The following is an 8,957-nucleotide window of genomic DNA, read 5'->3' on the forward strand; positions in this document are numbered from 1 at the left end:
TATTGAAACTTTCCCCACTGTGGGACAAATAAAGGATTATCTTATCTTATCTTAAATACTGTTTCCATTCTAATCTGTTTAAAGTGACTTTCTGGCGACGTTTCTTTACATCAAAGTCTAAGTTTTCACTCTGCAGCTGAAATAAATCCTCCTCTGATTCCCAGAAGCTTACATGTGACAATATGACGCCTGTTATTCTACGTAGATCCACGTATGAAGGAACAAAAAGAGACTAATTTAAGGATAAAGGAGATTTTAATCTTGGTCTCCATTCAGCCATGAAGAAAAATCTAACAAAGCAACAGTGGCTGGTGTTACAGAGGAAACAGCCTGAGTCAGCAGCTCCTCTACCTGTACATCAACTTAATGAGACGCCAACCTGCACGACAAAGGGAAACTACCACAATGGATTCTCTGTTCCATGAGTTTACAGATTTAAAAACAAGAGCAGAGAGTCCTTCACTTTTTTATAGTGTAAATATAAAAAATTCAGACCCTGTTGTTAGTTGGTGGTTTGTTCTGAAAGGTTTTATTTTTACATTTTGCTGATCTCAGCAGTGAAGGAGCATCTTGTGAAGATGAACTTTCCTCTCTCAGTAACAGAGGAAGTCACCTGATGAAGGGATGTGACCACACGACCTCTCACACAACCTGTTTACAACAAACATCTGGAATTAAAGACGTCCTGAAATACGTCCTGAAGTGGCTGTGATCCAGTTTAATGAGGAATTTTACATATTATATCTTTCAGCGTAATTTGTGACATATCTCCTTAATAAACACTAATTCGTATTTCTTTATGTAATATTTATAAAATACTATTACGTGAAGGATTTGACCATTTCTGCCTTGTTACTAAATAAAAGAGGGAACTGATTTCCCTGGTCAAGTGGAATATAACTGTTTCCAGTCGCAGCAGCAGCTCAGCAGAAGTCAGTGAGGTTATCTCCGCCTGTGGCTTGTTTATAACAGATAAACATTCGTATGCACCGAGGCACCAACACACAGATGTTATCGCTCACATCACAGAGATGTGGTGTGAAAGTGTTTTTCCACTTTGACTCGTACGAGGAACGTTCATTCTGAATTTCTCTCGACCTCTGCTGATTCAGTTTTGACCATTTTTTAAAATCATTTCGCTCGTGAATTTCTCAAACTTTATGGAAGCGTGAGATTACAGGAAAAAAAAAGGTTTAAAGCAACAATATATTACTTTTTTTACTTCAAAGCAGCAGCTTGATTAAAGTGAGTTTGATGTTTCAGTGAACATGGGGAATGTTTCCTCTTTGGGTTCGATCTCCTGTGAGAAGTGTGGAACTCACTGATAGTCACAGCTCACGAGTGGAGCTGAAATGTCGATCAGTTAAAAAGACTCAGAAGTTATTAAAAACCAGAGTTTATCTCCAATATTCAGCAGGAAACCTTTAAAATATGAAGAATTCTAAACCCAGTTTGATGGATTTTTTTCCAGCCGCAGCTCTAGATTGACATTGATAGACTTTGTGTTTTCTCTACGTGAAAACCACTTCATCGCTCGCACACAGAGACCAACACAATCTCACATCGGCTCATCGGACATTCTCAGGAGATTGAAATAGGAGGCAGCAACGGGAAAACTCTGGAGAAACTCCGGAGAAAGTCTGTGTGTCACATCCAGCCCCTCTGGAGAATGTCAGGAGATTATCCAGAGTTCAGTGCAGCTATAGAGTTGCTTTAAATTCATATACAATACATCAAGGACAGAGTTATGTAAATATACCTCTGTGAATTAGCAGGTTTTTTAAAATGTGAGTAAATGTTGATAAAGTGGTAAATAATAAAAGTTGGTAACATAAGGATTTAAGTTGAAGAGTGAATTTTGCTCTCGTCTCTCGTCTGACACACATCACGAGTTTGAAAAACACGTTATTAAATCCATGATTTGTGATTGAAATGAGTTACAAGTGATATAGAATTTTCCGTCTGTCGTGAATTCCTCCCGAAATCAAATTTCTCTGAATGTTGATCAGGGGGAATTTGATTTAACAGGATCTTGTTTGAAGAGAGCCGAGGCAATCAGGCCCCCCTACCGCTCGCCTCCTCCAGCCGAACATTACATCTGCACTCTGGGAGGGAGAAAATGTGCAATTACTTTCACATCATCTCATCGGAGAGGAAAATTGGTGCTGCCAAAGTGCAAAAGGAAAATCCAGTCCTCGTCTTGTCGGAAACTCGAAGCGAGAGCGGACGTCGCAGCAATGAGACAGATAATCAATCACAGGTTGGAAATATGAAAGAAAGACGGAGGCATATCTGATTTAACAAATGACGAGAACAGAGAGTGAATCTGAGGAGGCAGCAGAACAAAGTGGAAGTGATGTGACACGATCCTGACAACCGGTGAAATACTGTCATTAGCAGCACGATCCTGCAGATTACCTCTGTTCCACTTGTTTACGTTGGGAAAAGCTTCGTTATCATCCTCATACTTTGGCTCATTTAGACACTAGATCTATATGAAGTGGATTAAACTGCAGCCGCTGGCTTCTGGCTGTGAGCTGAGCTAAATTTGATCAGTAAATTTATCTGTATTTTGAGATTAAACTGAGCGAGGGATCAAAAACAACAGAGTGAGTGGATGTGACGCCACAGAAAGAAGAAACCCGAGTGTTCACTCATCTTTACGGCTGATTCAAATCGTCCTGACGTGAATTCAAAGTTCAAAGTTTTTCTCTTTTTATGTTTTTATGTTGCACGGATAATGTGTCATATGTTTTTAAATGTGACCGGCGCCCTGATCTGTGGAGTAAAGCATTTTGCTCCATGTTTGCTGCAACATGAGTTATTGAAGTGACAAATAAAGATGAATCTGAATATTCAATGAATATTAACGATAATGTCCAGTTGTTTTCCATAATTTGTAAAACAGATTATTGTCTCATGTCTGATGGAAAACAACTTTTAAACAGATTTTGCCCATATTTAGACTAAATCGATTAAAAACTGTATTGGATGGTAAATTTTATGGATGTTTTAATATTCTCCTCATGTCAAGAAATTTACAAGTTATGTATGTTATTGTAAATATCGCATTAAATGACCAGTGTGCAGGATTTGGTGGCATCTAGTGGTGAGTTGGCAGATAGCAGCTGAATATCCACCGGGTGGGGGGGGTGTAGGTAACATCAGCGAGCATAAAAACGCAAAAGGTCCTGACCAGAGCCGTCAGTGGTTATAGGAAATGAGTCACTGGAAATACCCAGAATGCGACATGAGAGTGCGACATGACGTGACGTGCATCCTCAAGCGTATATATTTCATATCCCTGCAGTTTATAGAGAGCTGCACTTTACTTCCTGACAGGAAACATATTGATCCACCGAAATCGATCGGATCCGACACACGAGCACATTAAAAACTGTAGGTCACGGATTTTATTGACTCGGTCCTTCAAACGGTTGAGCTGCCTGTGACCTGTGGTAAATCAAGTGTGTGTGTGTGTGTGTGTGTGTGTGTGTGTGTGTGTGTGTGTGTGTGTGTGTGTGTGTGTGTGTGTGTGTGTGTGTGTGTGTGTGTGTGTGTGTGTGTTGCACTCATCCCCAAGGGACAGAGAACTGCTGGTCCTGTAATTATAAGACTATACTAATTAATTATAATGACAGAGAAATAATTAGATTTGAATAAATTACAACACATGTATATGTATGTGTTTGGAATATTTACGACTTGTTCAGGCTGCAAACGTCAAAATAAAGTAAAGATCTAATCTAATAATTAATAAAAAAGAGGCACAGGATGGAAAAACAACAACATTACCAGAAAAGGTCAAAACCACAGAACACGTACTAATCGCCGAGTGTGGAAGTAGAAGAAAATAATGAAACTGACTGAAATGATATAAAATGAATAATAAGTTGGCACATCTCCAGTATGCTCACACCTTCCAAGGTTTCACAGGAGGAGCTGTGACAGGAAATCGTCTCTTTCTCCAAGCTCTGAACCCTGTGACAGTGAAAAATCAAATCTGGCTCCTCTCCTCCTGTGAATGACTGAAATAAACGATGTGAGCAACATTATCAGGACGACCCTCCGTCTCCTCTGTCTCCTCCGTCTCCTCCGTCTCCTCCGTCCTTATAATCACAGCAGCTGGAATGACGGTGAAATTGCACTGAAACTATCTCTATTCTTCTCTTTCTCATCAAAGCTACATGGAAGAACGTCTGCAGCCATTTCTGAACATGGGATCAATGACGAGATGCATCAAGCTGCAGCGGAATCGAACCGCGATTAGTTCAACCGCTGAATGATCGGTGTGGGCAACGGGGCATCGATCTGTGTGCGGCTGAGGGAGCAGCATCAGTGTCGACCCACCGTGACGCCACCCGGCGGTTCGAGAGCTGCTGCTCTGAAGCCTCCAGTCTGACATCTTGGTTTATCTAAACCGGAAGTGACCATATTTAGAGGAGAGAGTTCAAGGACACCTGCACCCATTGGACGGTACTAGCTGTCAATCACACTGTGGTATCCCCGCCCCCAATACATACGGTGCTTTATGGTCTATTTGATTCTGTGAACTTCACACTTTAAAATATAATTCTTTGAAATTATAACCAAATTCCTGACCCGGTAAAAATATGATTTACAATAAAAAGCAAGAATGAGACACTCAACGTAAATATTTCTACATTTTCTAAAACATCCCACAGGCAGAAGAACAAGAATCTTCGTTGTCTTGATAATTTAATTCTGTTATTTGGACTGTGACAGACAAAACGATTATTTAACACCTAAACTCTGTTTTCCGTTGCTGCTGCCACCAACACCAACACAGATGCTGGAGTGATTCATCACGTCCAGTTTTTGACAAGGAGCTAAAGTCTCAATAGAAAGATGTCATCCTGTTCTGAAAACCTGAGCAGAACCTTGACCGGCGGAGAGGACATCGATGAAATGCCAAACAACAGCAGCCGTCAACAATTCAAACTCAAGAGCAGAGATACACAACATCCGTGTTTCTCACCGGGAGCAAAACCTGTTGAACTGCACAGAAGTAAATTATAAATCTCTCCTGCAGCAGGAATCTAAGAAAATAAGATATTTTCATTTATATCACATAGGAATAAAAATCACAGATCACATCCTCAGTCGATGGTTCTGGAGAATCGACATCTGCCTGTTCAAGGTTTGCAGGAGTCCTGACAAAAACAAAGAGAAACCACAGAGACTCAATACACAAGAGAGGATAACTGAACACAGGTGAGACCCATGAGGACGAGTGCAGATGATCTCCAGCAAACAGGACAAAGACAGGAAGTAGACAAGGTAAGAAGTTTCAAAATAAAACGGGAGATGAACAACTCAAAGGGTAAACAAAAACAAATCCCAAACATGAGTCGATTCTGAGTTCACGACATTAAAAAGTCCAAACACAGAAAGTCCCGACCTGAAGGTTTGATGAATCCACCCCGGCGTGCTCCGTCTCTGACATCCCACGACAAACTGCCCCTCCTGCAAACACCCTGACGACCCCCCACCTGCTCCGGTGTCGGCTCTGGCCGGCGGCCCAGACGGACTGACCCCCTGTGATGACCAGCTGGACTCCACCTTCACTCACATCTTCGTCAGATCTCTGGAGCCGTGTGAAGTCTCCTCCAGATTCAAACGCTCCAAAAGCATCTCAGACCCAGAGGAACATCACAGACCGCTCAGTGGCCACAGGCCTGATTCTGACCCACATTACAGGGCCCCTGCTCGGGCCCCCTGTAGTTTGCCTAAAGGGCACTGTACCACATTCTGCTCTTACAGAGACAACAATCCTGCTACTGTCGCCTCCATCTCGCCGACAGACAGGACGCAGCAGGTGAGGCTGCAGGACAAAACCCGTCCAGCTCTTGGCCTTTCAGCACCGGCGTCCCTCAGGGATGTGTCCTCTCCCCACTGCTGCTCTCACCCCAGGAGAACTGCCAGTTCATCTCCTGATCAACAGACGTCTGGAGACAGAACCTGAGGATGAACATTGCGCCCTCTGGTGGATTCAAAAACTCAAAACTGTGGCGATGACGTTTGACTTCAGGAAACTGTGGATTCAACCTCCTGAACTTCTACTCCGAGCTCCCTCAGGATGTGGGGACTCTTCAACCCGTCTCCAAAAGCTCGGACCAGCCCCCGATGGAATCAACTCAAATCGGCAGCATGGATTCACGATCTCTTTCGCCGGAATGTAGATCCAGTGGTTTTGAAATAAACTGATCATAAAAAGAAATTTGATTGGACATTTCTGAGGAGAATGGAAGTAAAATAAAGAATTTAAAAAAGGTAGAATAGCTTAAATAAAGTAAGTCGACCACTTAACATCACCAAACCTTTTTAGTCAAGATTAAGTTGGTTCAACTTAATTAAGCATTTAAAGGAAAAACAAATCCTGTTTGTTGTACTAAAGGAATCGTGAGTTGTGGGATTTACTTAAAAAGACTGAGTGGGAACCACTTTACAAGATCCCAGCAAATTGTTACCTTCATTTTTTTAAGTTCAGCTCGTGTATCTGTTACTAAACCACACACTTACACACTTACACAAAATTCTGTCAGCTTTAAACTCTTATTGAGCTGTAACACGCAAACATCATCCATCACTTGTTAAATATAAAGTCGAGCAGACGGTCCCGGCTCCATCTTGTCAGATTCTATCAGAGTTCCACGTCAAGGTCGCTCAGCGCAGGATTAACACGTCTCGTACAAACTGCAGGAAGTCAAGTGAAGCAGCTTTTTCCACCTTAAACAACTTAGAAAAAACAACCTTGTATAAGAATCTAACATTTATGATCCTGCTTTAATTAATTTGTTCATTCTTTTCATCGTCATCTCTCATCTTTTATCTCTGGAAGATATTATCTGTTTCAGCTTTTTAAGATTTCTTTCATTATCTCAATATGTTCAGCTTCTAACTAATTGTTTCTTATGAATTACTTAAAGCTGCACATTATACTGTGAAAGCATCTATATAAATAAAGTTTATTATCATTATAATGAAAGGGAGTTTACATGTTTCCTCCGGCTTCCTCCCACAGTCCAGAGACGAGGACGTCAGGTTAATTAAAGCCTGTGTGAGTTGCTGTTTGTCTTCATATCTCAACCCCGTGATGTCCAGGTCGTTTATGACCGAACCAACTCCACATAAATAATCCAGATAAATGTTTATGGCATCAATTTAGTCCCATATTCAAGAGCACAAACCCAAACTCACGAGGCAGCATTCCTATGCAAGTGCAGAGAGCGACACACGAGTGTTTCTGCTCCACGTGCACAACTGTCGCTCTGTGTTCGCTCTGTGACTTCGTACAGGAAACAGCTCATCTCGGCCCGGAGCTTGTGGGACCCGAGTTGTGCAAACGCAGCAGAAACGCTCGCTCGCTCACTCGAGCCTCTGCACTTGTGGAAACTGTTTGGAAACATGGAATTGTGGGTATTCAAGATGTGAATACTGTTCAGAAGTCTGAGTATAAAATCTGTTAACAGGATGATGTGCAGGTTTATCTAATTATATATTTTAATTCTCCTCCAGAACTTATTTATGACCTGTTATTTTATTTAACTGCTGCTGTTCTTGAAACTTTCTTTTTGTTCTTGTTACAAACACTGAGACAGTTTAATCAGCCGAGACGCTGTCGTCCTTCAGACTCTGCACACTCAGGGCCTCACTAATGTTTTCAATTATTGTGACTGATGGGGACTTTCTATTCCTTCATCTTCATCATGTTTAATAGTTCACACAGTCTGCTGACCTCAGCAGATTCTCAGCATGACTCAGCAGCAGCAGACGATTAATACGACCGTTGGAAACAAGTGTTTGGGGAGCGGAGTCGTAAAATCAGAGTTAACCACACAGACTGTGTGTTGTGTTGTTTAACAACTATATTCAACTATAGACAACATTTTATTATACCTTTTAATGATATCTTTTTAGTTAGAGATAAAAAAAAAACATCAACATACTTCTATGTATCCATCTATCTATCTATCTATCTATCTATCTATCTATCTATCTTCTCACACACACACACACACACACACACACACACACACACACACACACACACACACACACACAGTCCCAGGCTTTGTGTTAACTTCAGCGTCGTCCTTGACTGGAACAGGGATTTATATTGTGGGTGTGATCCTGACTCAGAGTTATTGAACAGAGAGACGGATGAGAGGAGGCGGCACTTCATCAGAACCCGTCCACATCTGGATCAGCTCCAGCTGCTGCGTGTCACCGAGAGACTTCAGCTGCAGGACGGGCTGCTAAAGAATCATCCATCCATCTATTCATCCGTCCAATGAATGTTGAAATATAAAATAAATAAATGAATATAAGTAGAAATTAATAGATGAATGCAGAAATGCAGAAACAGCCTTTTTTAGCATAAACTATTTATTTTGTTCATTTATTTTTGTATTTAATTATATATTTCAGTAGGAATTTATTTATTTATACTTATTTAATGTTTAATTTGAAAAGGTTCCACAAGTAAATGTAAGAATCTAGTCGAATAGAGAGTAAAGATATTTGCCGATGCAGTGAAGTGAAAAGTAAATAAATCTACTGAAGTAAAGATACATGAAAAGTTTAGAGCGGTACGAGGAGTCTCCAGAATTCAAGTGGAATAAAAACATTTTCTCCAGGAACATTTCAGGACTTTTATTTCCTTGTATCTGCAGCTGCTGAACCACAGGATGCTTCAGTGTTTTATTGACACAGGGACCGACGGGTGGGAGATGTTTTCTTACACCTTCCCTCAAAAAGTGCCTCTGCCTCCTCCGGGTGTTTCTAAATTCAGCTGCTCCTGTGGGATTGTAAGTGAAGTTATAATTCTTCCCATGTTTGCATCTCTGTCCGGTGAAGCCTTCCTGATATCGATCATCCTAAAGCTTCCTGTTTGACACGATGCTGCTGAAGGTCCTCACACTCGGCCCTGTGTT

Source organism: Hippoglossus stenolepis, chromosome 5 (genome assembly GCF_022539355.2).
Source record: "Hippoglossus stenolepis isolate QCI-W04-F060 chromosome 5, HSTE1.2, whole genome shotgun sequence".
Lineage (NCBI taxonomy): Eukaryota > Metazoa > Chordata > Actinopteri > Pleuronectiformes > Pleuronectidae > Hippoglossus > Hippoglossus stenolepis.